The sequence below is a fragment of the Schistocerca nitens genome, chromosome 7 (genome assembly GCF_023898315.1).
Source record: "Schistocerca nitens isolate TAMUIC-IGC-003100 chromosome 7, iqSchNite1.1, whole genome shotgun sequence".
NCBI classification, from domain to species: Eukaryota; Metazoa; Arthropoda; class Insecta; order Orthoptera; family Acrididae; genus Schistocerca; species Schistocerca nitens.
In genome coordinates, this window is record NC_064620.1 from 278,207,607 (window position 1) to 278,219,924 (window position 12,318).

The 12,318-nt window shown below is 38.2% G+C and overlaps 1 protein-coding gene across 1 annotated transcript in view; it reads right to left on the reverse strand.

Moving 5' to 3' along the window:
- The window catches only part of LOC126195572 (dynein axonemal heavy chain 2), a 957,657-nt gene that overhangs the window by 736,019 nt on the left and 209,320 nt on the right, over positions 1 to 12,318 (reverse strand). The gene's annotated exons all lie outside the window — the stretch shown is intronic.

Here is a 12,318-nt window from a genome sequence, read left to right on the forward strand (position 1 = left end):
CCTACAAAACACAGGAAAGAAATTTTCACATAAATGAAAGAAAAGTAGTAAATCGTGGAAAACAAATAAATGGAAAACACAAAGAAATCCGGGACAGGTAAAGCTGTTCCGGAAGAAACCATCACCCATTTTCACCATTCCTTTCACTATAAATATATGACATTTTCTGAAGGCTGATGGAAGTTTATTCATGAAGTAATCGCAGTGATCACACTCCTTGATGTAAAGTGGCTGCGTAAGGATTTTCTTCTTAAAACATTTGCCATTAGTAACTGTTGGTTTACCACCGATTTATAAAACACGACAGAAATGGAAAACCTTTCTTCAGGCAACAATATTTTAGAAGAAGTGCAGAATTTGTTGTGGATACATACTGACAGATTTCCTAATTACAAAAGTCACTACTCATGTCACAGTAACCTTTTCAGGCACTGAATGTACATGAACTGAATTTCAAAATTTCATCATAAACATTAAAGTCGTAAAATTTTCTGTACACTTGTCACGTGCAAATGGGCAAGTGTGAAAGCAAGTAGTTTTGTTATAGTTCTAATGATAATTACATATGATCAAAGTAATCCCAAAGGAAGTTGTTTTTATCTAGATGATATCCTATGTATGTATGTTGAAACATTTGATTTGCATTTTATTATTTGTCTGAGGTACTCCTTGGGCAGAGTTCAACAATAGACATCCCTACGTCACAGGATGTGCACTACGGAGCTATCTATGCTACATGGAATACCGGCAAAACTTCAAAACACCACATTCCATGGATGCACAAGTTAATAATTAAAAAATGTGGTATACCAAACAATTTTTTAAAAAATGTAGTGAGTTTGAGCCTAGCAACACCTCATACCTGATTATTGTACTTATACTAATAAAAACTTTATCATCATTTAGAAACCGAAGTATTTTAATCACTGTAAGATAAAAGACCCCTCCGTGAACCATGGACCTTGCCGTTGGTGGCGAGGCTTGCGTGCCTCAGCGACACAGATAGCCGTACCGTAGGTGCAACCACAACGGAGGGGTATCTCTTGAGAGGCCAGACAAACATGTGGTTCCTGAAGAGGGACAGCAGCCTTTTCAGTAGTTGCAGGGGCAACAGTCTGGATGATTGACTGATCTGGCCTTGTAACACTAACCAAAACAGCCTTGCTGTGCTGGTACTGTGAACGGCTGAAAGGAAGGGGAAACTACAGCCGTAATTTTTCCCGAGGGCATGCAGCTTTACTGTATGGTTTAATGATGATGGCGTCCCCTTGGGTAAAATATTCCAGAGGTAAAATAGTCCCCCATTCGGATCTCCGGGCAGGGACTACTCCAGAGTACGTCGTTATCAGGAGAAAGAAAATTGGCGTTCTACGGATTGGAGCGTGGAATGTCAGATCCCTTAATCGGGCAGGTAGGTTAGAAAATTTAAAAAGGGAAATAGATAGGTTAAAGTTAGGTATAGTGGGAATTAGTGAAGTTTGGTGGCAGGAGGAACAAGATTTTTGGTCAGGCGAATACAGGATTATAAATACAAAATCAAATAGGGGTAATGCAGGAGTAGGTTTAATAATGAATAAAAAAAAATAGGAGTACAGGTAAGCTACTACAAACAGCATCGTGAACGCATTATTGTGGCCAAGACAGACACGAAGCCCACGCCTACTACAGTAGTACAAGTTTATATGCCAACTAGCTCTGCAGATGATAAAGAAATTGAAGAAATGTATGATAAAATAAAAGAAATTATTCAGATAGTGAAGGGATACGAAAATGTAATAGTGATGGGTGACTGGAATTCGGTAGTAGGAAAAGGGAGAGAAGGAAACGTAGTAGGTGAATATGGATTGGGGCTAAGAAATAAAAGAGGAAGCTGTCTGGTAGAACTTTGCACAGAGCACAACTTAATCATAGCTAACACTTGGTTCAAGAATCATAAAAGAATCATGGAAGAAGCCTGGAGATACTGACAGGTTTCAGATTAGATTATGTAATGGTAAGACAGAGATTTAGGAACCAGGTTTTAAATTGTAAGACATTTCCAGGGGCATATGTGGACTCTGACCACAATCTATTGGTTATGAACTGTAGATTAAAACTGAAGAAACTGCAGAAAGGTGGGAATTTAAGGAGATGGGACCTGGATAAACTGAAAGAACCAGAGGTTATACAGAGTTTCAGGGAGAGCATAACGGAGCAATTGACAGGAATGGGGGAAAGAAATACAGTAGAAGAAGAATGGGTAGCTTTGAGGGATGAAGTAGTGAAGGCAGCAGAGGATCAAGTAGGTAAAAAGATGAGGGCTAGTAGAAATCCTTGGGTAACAGAAGAAATATTGAATTTAATTGATGAAAGGAGAAAATATAAAAATGCAGTAAATGAAGCAGGCAAAAAGGAATACAAACGTCTCAAAAATGAGATTGACAGGAAGTGCAAAATGGCTAAGCAGGGATGGCTAGAGGACAAATATAAGGATGTAGAGGCTTATCTCACTAGGGGTAAGATAGATACTGCCTACAGGAAAATTAGAGAGACCTTTGGAGAAAAGAGAACCACTTGTATGAGTATCAAGAGCTCAGATGGAAACCCAGTTCTAAGCAAAGAAGGGAAAGCAGAAAGGTGGAAGGAGTATATAGAGCGTCTATACAAGGGCGATGTACTTGAGGACAATATTATGGAAATGGAAGAGGATGTAGATGAAATGGGAGATATGATACTGCGTGAAGAGTTTGACAGAGCACTGAAAAATCTGAGTCGAAACAAGGCCCCGAGAGTAGACAACATTCCATTACAACTACTGATGGCCTTGGGAGAGCCAGTCCTGACAAAACTCTACCATCTGGTGAGTGAGATGTATGAAACAGGCGAAATACCCTCAGACTTCAAGAAGAATATAATAATTCCAATCCCAAAGAAAGCAGGTGTTGACAGATGTGAAAATTACCGAACTATCAGTTTAATAAGCCACAGCTCCAAAATATTAATGCAAATTCTTTACAGACGAATGGAAAAACTAGTAGAAGCTGGCCTTGGGGAAGATCAGTTTGGATTCCGTAGAAATATTGGAACACGTGAGGCAATACTGACCCTACGATTTATCTTAGAAGCTAGATTAAGGAAAGGCAAACCTACATTTCTAGCATTTGTAGACTTAGAGAAAGCGTTTGACAATGTTGACTGGAATACTCTCTTTCGAATTCTGAAGGTGGTAGGGGTAAAGTACAGGGAGCGAAAGGCTATTTACAACTTGTACAGAAACCAGATGGCAGTTATAAGAGTCGAGGGCTGTGAAAGGGAAGCAGTGGTTGGAAGGGAGTGAGACAGGGTTGTAGCCTTTCCCCGATGTTATTCAATCTTTATATTCACCAAGCAGTGAAGGAAACAAAAGAAAAATTCGGAGTAGGTATTAAAATCCATGGAGAAGTAATAAAAACTTTGAGGTTTTCCGATGACATTGTAATTCTGTCAGAGACAGCAAAGGACTTGGAAGAGCAGTTGAACGGAATGGATAGTGTCTTGAAAGGGGGGTATAAGATGAACGTCAACAGAAGCAAAACGAGGATAATGGAATGTAGTCGAATTAAGTCAGGTGATGCTGATGGAATTAGATTAGGAAATGAGACACTTAAAGTAGTAAAGGGGTTTTGCTATTTGGGGAGCAAAATGACTGATGACGGTCGAAGTACAGAGGATATAAAATATAGACTGGCAGTGGCAAGGAAAGCGTTTCTGAAGAAGAGAAATTTGTTAACATCTATGATTTTTACCCTCCACGCTGCCCTCCAATACTAAATTGATGATCCCTTGATGCCTCAGAATATGCCCTACCAACCGATCCCTTCTTCTAGTCAAGTTGAGCCACAAATTTCTCTTCTCCCCAATTCTATTCAATACCTCCTCATTAGTTATGTGATCTACTCATCTAATCTTCAGCATTCTTCTGTAGCACCACATTTCAAAAGCTTCTATTCTCTTCTTGTCTAAAATATTTATTGTCCACGTTTCACTTCCATACATGGCTACACTCCATACAAATACTTTCAGAAACGGCTTCCTGACACTTAAATCTATACTCGATATTAACAAATTTCTCTTCTTCAGAAACACTTTCCTTGCCACTGCCAGTCTACATTTTATATTCTCTCTACTTTGAGCATCATTAGTTATTCTGCTCCCCAAATAGCAAAACTCATTTACTACTTTAAGAGTCTCATTTTCTAATCTAATTCCCTCAGCATAACCCGATTTGACTACATTCCATTATCCTTGTTTTGCTTTTGTTGATGTTCATCTTATATCCCCCTTTCAAGACACTGTCCACTCCGTTCCGCTGCTCTTCCAGGTCCTTTGCTGTCTCTGACAGAATTACAATGTCATTGGCGTACCTCAGAGTTTTTATTTCTTCTCCATGGATTTTAATACCTATTCCGAATTTTTCTTTTGTTTCCCTTACTGCTTGCTCAATATGCAGATTGAATAGCATTGGGGATAGGCTACAACCCTGTCTGACTCCCTTCCCAACCACTGCCCCTCGACTCCTATAACTGTCATCTGGTTTCTGTACAAATTGTAAATAGCCTTTACAGAGGAACCTTTTAACCAGTGAATACAATTTAATATGACAGTAGTCAGAACCTTATGTCACTTAACTTTGATTCCTCATAATCTTTAATGGAGTATGTGATTTAACAAGCATTGCACTCTCATTTAAATATATGGCTGAAAGAGTGAGCCCACAGGAACTGTGAAACGAACCCTGTCATCGAGGACTGTGTGCCACAAAGGGCACACATTCACCATGAGATGGGGAACTCGCAGATGCCTATTGTCTATTGATGCCTAAGTGCTGCAGTGTGCGAGTGAGACAGACAAGAACCTACATCACTGAGAAACCCCTAGAAGCCATTTGTGGCCGAGGAGACATAGCAGTGTTAAATATGGTGGACCTAAGATCAGCCATAAAGGGAAACATTCATGGAAACTATTTAATTCTGTAGTAATTCAGGGAATTGGGCCACAGTTATTTTAATCTACCATCCTCCATAAATTTTCTTGGTGAACCCAATAAAACTTGAATATTGATCATATCTATAATAGTTTAGGATTTACTGTTAAAGTGAAATTAACAAGTTTCGTAACAAAGACCTATATGCTAAAATCTGAACGCTTTGGTCGATCTTAATGATCAAGATTTCATACAGAAGCACATCTGAAAATGACAAATGTTGTAAACATCAACTCTGTAACTTCATTTGTTTAAAAGATATAGTAAATTTAAACTATCAATATTTTCAGTTACGCATCAGGTCATCATTTCCTCCCGCAAAACACACTGAACGATGACAGCAAGACACCTTACTGAATCATTAGGAAATAGAATATTTGTTATAAAGTTTAGTGCATAATAGTTACTTTTGTTCTTTATTTATTTATCAGTAAGCACATGGGTGCAAGGCTACTGGCTTTTGGGACTCTGTTGAAAAATCTGGGACCTAGATATCTGTGGCTGTTATGAGACTTAGCTAGCCTACTGTAGGGTATATCAACTGATTGTCCAGTTCTTATGATGTTCTCATGTACAGACATCTTAAGGTTAAAATTATTTAAATTCTCTTTTATACTGAGAAGGCAATTATACAAACAGATACTTGGGACTGTCATAATACTGAGCTCTTTGAAGTGATCTTTACAAGATTCTTTTGGAGTAAGTGCTGCTACTCATCCTACAGCTTTTTTTGCCACTTAAATACAGTTCTTGAGTTGGAGCAATTACCCCATAGATAAGGTGGTTGTGGAAAAATGAAAAATATGCATGTAGTAGCACAATTTTTCTTACATTATTCCTCAGTTCATACAGCAGATAAATCCCTCAAGAAAGTTTTGAGCACAACTTTTCTCTATGACTCGCCTAGCTGAGTTTCTGATGTACGTGGAAACCTAAAAGTTTGATTAATTTTTAATCTTCATTGGAGACACTTTAAATTAAAAACAATGTCTTCAGTTTTATTGTTATTAATTTTTAAATAATTTGCCTGGAACCAGTTATCACATTGGTCCATTCCTATATTTTAACTATATAACAGCTCTTAGCTCCTCTAGGCCATCAAATTAGAGTTGTATCATCTGCATATAAACCAGCCTGATACAGCAAAAATTAGAGACAATGGACAGGAATGGACCCATTACTGAGCCCTGTGGAATGCCTTTTGTAACAGGTATGACTCAATAAGGCAAAGAGCATTCTCTCCAACCCTGTAGTACTGGCGCTTTTTGACAAGTACACTGTGGGAGATAGTGTCAAAACCCTTTTTTCAAATCTAAAAGAGTCACACAGGTTTTTTCTTAACCTCAATAGACTCATATGTTTTTGTGATGATGGTCTCAACTGCTTTGACAGTGGAAACATGAGGTCTGAAACCATATTGTAAGGAGCTAAGTAAATTATTTTTCTCGAAGTGCTGGTTCATCTGTTTGTACATACAACAGTCTATAATTTTTTGTATGGTTGGTATGAGTGAGAAGGGATCATAATTATCAGGAGATGCTTTATTAACTTTCTTATGGGTAGGTTTTACAGTTGTAATTTTTAGGCATTCTGGGAGGATTCCTTCATGTAGCATCTGGTTGATTATGTCAGTTACGTGCAGTAGAAGTCTTCTGCTTTGAGTTGCTAAGCTTGGCAATTGCATCATTAACCTGTCTGTAGGATAGAATAGTCCAGGAGAAGTCATCATGATGCTTACTATCTAGAGCTGGATGCAAAACTGCAGCTTTATTTGCATCTTCAGTGAGATTATTGTTTAAATTAGAACTGGGAAAGTGTGCATTTAAGGTGATTGGTTAAATTGAAATATTGTTGTGTTTATTTCAGAGCTTTCTCCATTTTGACAACTTTCCATGCTGCTTTAAACTTATTTGTCAAATTGAGTATTAACTGTCATCGGTTTTCCTTTTGGCTACACTAATTTTTGATGTATACACGCTTCTCGCTACTGTTAAGTTTCCTTCACACCTTGATTGTGTTGCAATCTGTCATAGTATACCATCATTTCTTCCTTCAGGTTGCTCTGGTGTGTTGTGTACCAGTTTCTCTGATCTTGAGGTTTATTGATCCAGTTATGCTTTGTGTGTTTTTTGTGATATTTGGGATGGCACGAGTCAAGGTTTTCTACTAATAATTCTAAAAATTTCTCTGTTGAATCATTGGCAGTGAGTACTGTATACCAGTGTATGTGATTAAGATTGGTTTTTAACTGATTCAATTTATGTTCACTGATTGGTCTAATTACTCTTCCTATTCAGTTGATGAACTGTCTGTTTTGTTATTTAGAGGGTGCCTACATCGCAGCTCTGCATGACCTGTTATCCTGAGGTTTAAAGTACCAATTCAGTTTTATTTGACAGGAAGTTGCAGATTATATTATTTCAGCATAGTGGATTTGTTATTAGACATCATAAGTTTAAAGATCTTAATATGTCTAATCCGTGCTTCACATATTTGGTGTTATACATAAGGTCTATATTAATATTTAAAAAAAATATATCACAAGTCAGCAATTTTTATATTTTACGAGCATTATTATCAATTTTTTGAGACTTTCTATGAATAATTCCGTGCTATTACTAGGGGAGTGGTACACTGATACAGCTATTAGTTCTTGACTTGGTATCATTACTGTTGACACTTCAAAAACTGCTTCTATACATAGAATACTTAGATCTATAGCTTCACTTCATATTCTAAATTATTTGTTTCTTTGATAAAGATGGAAACATCAGCGTCCGCAGCTCGTGGTCGTGCGGTAGCGTTCTCGCTTCCCATGCCCGGGTTCCCGGGTTTGATTCCCGGCGGGGTCAGGGATTTTCTCTACCTCGTGATGACTGGGTGTTGTGCGATGTCCTTAGGTTAGTTAGGTTTAAGTAGTTCCAAGTTCTAGGGGACTGATGACCATAGATGTTAAGTCCCATAGTGCTCAGAGCCATTTGAACCATTTTTTGAAACATCACCATGCTCCAAATTTGTTCTACAATAACATGTTATTAATTGGTATCAATAAGATACACTTAATTCAAGTTCACTAAGCATTAACCAGTGTTCATTTACTAGCACAACATCACAATTTAATTCTTCCAAACAGTATTCCATTTCTTTTATTTTTAAGCAACTGTATATTAATATATTAATATGCAAGAAAAACACACTTTTTGCATTGTTGTTTGGCTGGTTGGACACACAAAATTCTTAACTATTGACATCTGGCTGCCCCAATGCCTTACACTGCACTTCCCTTGTGTGACTCACCATAAAAAATGTTGAGGTTCCTTCATACTGCATGCCACACAAGGTCTTTTTCCCCTGGCATTGCTGATAGTGGAGATGTTGGTGTTGTCTCAGCTGTGCAATGTGAGGATCATTTTAAGATGATTAAGCAGTATTTTCCCTAGGCTATTAAGGTGTAGCCCATGCGATATGTGGAATATGCAGCTAATGTTGCTGTGATAGTAATTTCCTTTTTTAGGCACAACTTGTATCAGTGTCGGATATTCAGCATGAAAACATTTGTGTGTCAGCTGCCCTAAGCACTTTTTTAATTCCAGTTTTGCTTTGCAACCTGCTTTTTTGTTTACAACACTTGTCCCACCACGAAGTACTGTGTAATCTTCTGAGGATAAACTTATTACATCAGTGGAAAATGCGTGTTTACAGGCTTCGGACATAGATGTGCCAGGCTTTATGAAGTCACTTGCATATACTGTGGGCTGTTTATTGAGAATACAAGCAAGTCCACAAGTATGACTATCTGCCATAACACTTACTTTTTTTCCTATGTTTCAATCACTTTTGTATTTTTTATCAACAACACATACATCTTTTGGAGCAGTACTTTCACTGTTTTTGCCATTTTCAACAAAGTTTAGCACATCAAATCTATCTTTATCTATAGAAGACATTGTCTTCACCAAAGCAGAACACTAACCTAATGTACTACAAGATGCAGCTTTGGATATTCAACTTAGGAACACGTGTTTAGAACACACTTCAAGTTCAAATGTACATGTGGCCTAAAAATATTGCATCATGTAGGCCTTTGGAAATTGGTTCATGTCTGGTGAGGTAAAGGCCATCCACTGCCTCCAGACATTAAACATCCAACTCCAGTGGGCAGAGCATAAATACAATAATGGGGTGCTTTTGGCTTTAATACATCAACTTAAGCCCTTGATTACAAATTTCTAGTATCAGGGTACAGCTATCTGACTTTCCTCAAATTGAGAAAACAAAAAAGAAAACTCTGTTTATATTTATTCCCAAGGACTGCATACAGCTATTTGACAATGTCAGGTCTGCTTTTCACACCACTGAGATGTTACCACGAGATTTTGTTTCAACAAAACCAACTGTTGATATTTTTATCAACAGAAAAGTAGACACAGAAAATAAAAAAAAATAAACTGCTTCAAAATGAGATGGGTGCAGTACAGAAAGGCAGAGTGAGAGGCCTTCTTTTTCAGAGATACATTAGATAAAGACACACAATTCTGTAAGGTAAACCCTGCATGGCTGCATACGATAGGAGGCATACCCACGTGACTTGCTCAGCTTCATGATTGGACTTATTCTTCTGAGAAGAGCTAAGTTGGAAGACCTATTGCTGTTGTTAATTCTCCCAGTTCAGTATTCATTCTACACAAGTTTGAAACCACAACAGAATGAACCAGAAAGCTGTCTTCTGTGGTCGTCCTGGCCATCCACATGGTTGTGGCTGCAGGCAACCCACCTGGTTCCTTCAGAACTGGAACCATTGTCAACAAAGAGTGAGAGTGATGCTGTGAATTAGGATAACTTGACATGATAATCATTTACAGTGTCAAAAGCGATCAGCTTATGTATGTACTGCCAGCTGTAGATCATCACACTTGGACCTATTGTTACATTTATGTGAGCTCTGTACAAGTTTTAGGTATAGGTAATAGGAAAGTGTCTTTTGTATAGGGAAGAAACCTAATGGCCAGCAGAGAAAATGGTGGATCATTTAAGTAACAGTTTGAAAGGAAGAATCGTCGAGTGCTATCAAGTTGAGAGGGAAGGAGTACACCTGCACATATAAAGATGGAAAAGGCCCTTGTACCACACTCAGGCAACAGCAGATGGTTAATGGATGATGATGATGATGATGATGAAGTCTTTTAATGGCAATAGTTTACGAAATTGGGATCAATAGTTGGCAGTGAGTTCTTGTGATACAGAAACTAATGCATGATGTCTATTATAACTTTCTTCAGCAGTTACTGAAATACGCCTTTACCTGGCAATTATTCCATGGTTTTTCCATTGTATTAAGAGTAGGGAGGAAGATACTCAGTAGAACAAATAACAAGACAGCTAGGGAAGTAGCACCTCTGTCATTACTGGTGACCACTAACACTTAACCTGATTGTCCATGGAGTTATGTTTTTGCAAATAGCAATAACTTGTGTGATTTTGAGTCCCAGGTAGTAAAATTTGAATATTTTTCAAGTATTCAGCCGGGTGTCATCATCCAGAAAGTGCCATAGTGCCATCTTCAGGCGATTCTGGTAAGTCAGACGAGAAATCTCAATCTCCGAATGACAGCAAGAGTTGTAGTGGCAGTGTGGGGGCATATGTTATCGTGAAGGAGGGTGCCTCTAGACAGAAGTCCTCTGTGACGGCTTTGTACTGTTGGCTTTAGCTCATTCTCCAACATGGCGATGTACCAGGCACTGTTCACCTCTTTGCTGACAGTGTTCCAAAATCGACCCACTCATATCCCATAAGAGGGTGGAAAGGACCTTTCCAGCAGAGGTCTGAGACTTGAGTTCTTCTTGTCCAGAGAAGATAAATGTCACGATTCTGGTGAGTGTCCTTTGCTTTCTGGTTCACAGTGGTGCACTCACGTTTCATCTCCTGTGACAATAAATGTCAGAAAGTCATGTCCACAAGTGTTGTATCACACCAGAAATGATGTGGGAGCCTGAACACCCATCATCTTGTGTTCACCAATAAGCATCCAGGCACCCATTGTGCACACAATAAATGGTACTTGAAAACTTCACTAATAATGGCAAGAGCGGGTCCGCCAATGATATTCAGTTCCCTGGCTAAAGGTTCTATAGAAATACACTGGTTCTCATGAATCATGGTGTCAGAACATCCAACAACAGCCATGCTGTAACTGATGTACATCCACTTTTAAAGGCATCTACCCACTAGTACATTCTTCTCTCACGAATGCAGCTATCTCCAAAACTTTACAACATCCGCCCCTCAACATTGAAAATCATATTACTGCTTGCTCTTCTTCTATGTGCACACAGCTAGGGACATGGCCATTTTGTTTCTACTGCCTTTCCTATTCAGCTTGTCATGGCATCTGTTGGCATATGCTGCAACTTTCTCAAAGCATGCATTTTCACTTCCTGGGAGTTTCAAATGCCTGACATTTTAATTACATTTAATAATGATGGTTTCCTGTTACTTTCTGAATTGCCCTCATAGTTGTTGTTTTGTGTATAGGTTGATCATGGCGAGCTCTTTTTTAATAAGCTTATGTTTGGCTAAAGTTTTAAGGATCTTAGGGCAATCTATGCCTTGACCAAGGATAGTCAATGAGGTGTATTATCCTGTTTAAATAACGTGTATTAAGGTGGCCAAGTACTGTTGCAGAGGATAAACATTAGACCTGTGGATAGTGTGTAGTTATTGTATTTTTCCCTAGATTATGTCTTACAGTGGACAAAAATATTTCACTGAGTAAGGGAGTAACTGGAAAATCTCTAGAAAGACAGACCTATTGACTGTATTTTCAAATGTTTTTCAGCTGACACTAAACCCAAGGAGAATATTATAAGTTATTATGCTTGACAAGTCACATAATCACTATATTGACAGTAGTTTATCTTAAGCACTCAGACTAAATTCAGTAGAATGTTCATCACCAATGTGATGTGAAGCACCAAACTTCTACATATCAGCTTCATAAACTCATATGGATCTACTTATCCGTTAATACAGTTGGCCAGTCCTACAATATTTGAACTACACCAAGTCATATGGTATCTGTCACAGTACTTAAAAATTTGAAATACTAATTCCTCTCATTGTAATTTAAAATTACGGATATAGTTTGTGTTCATCATATGAAGCATTACAATAACTTTGAAGCACTTAATAACTATGGAGCAAATACTGTGTCCCTAAACAGTGCCAGCTAATAAGCTCAGATGACAAAGCTAAAACATTGGAGAATCGTCTCGCATGAAGGGCTTGAATTCTATATCTCTGGCACAGCTGTTGTTTAA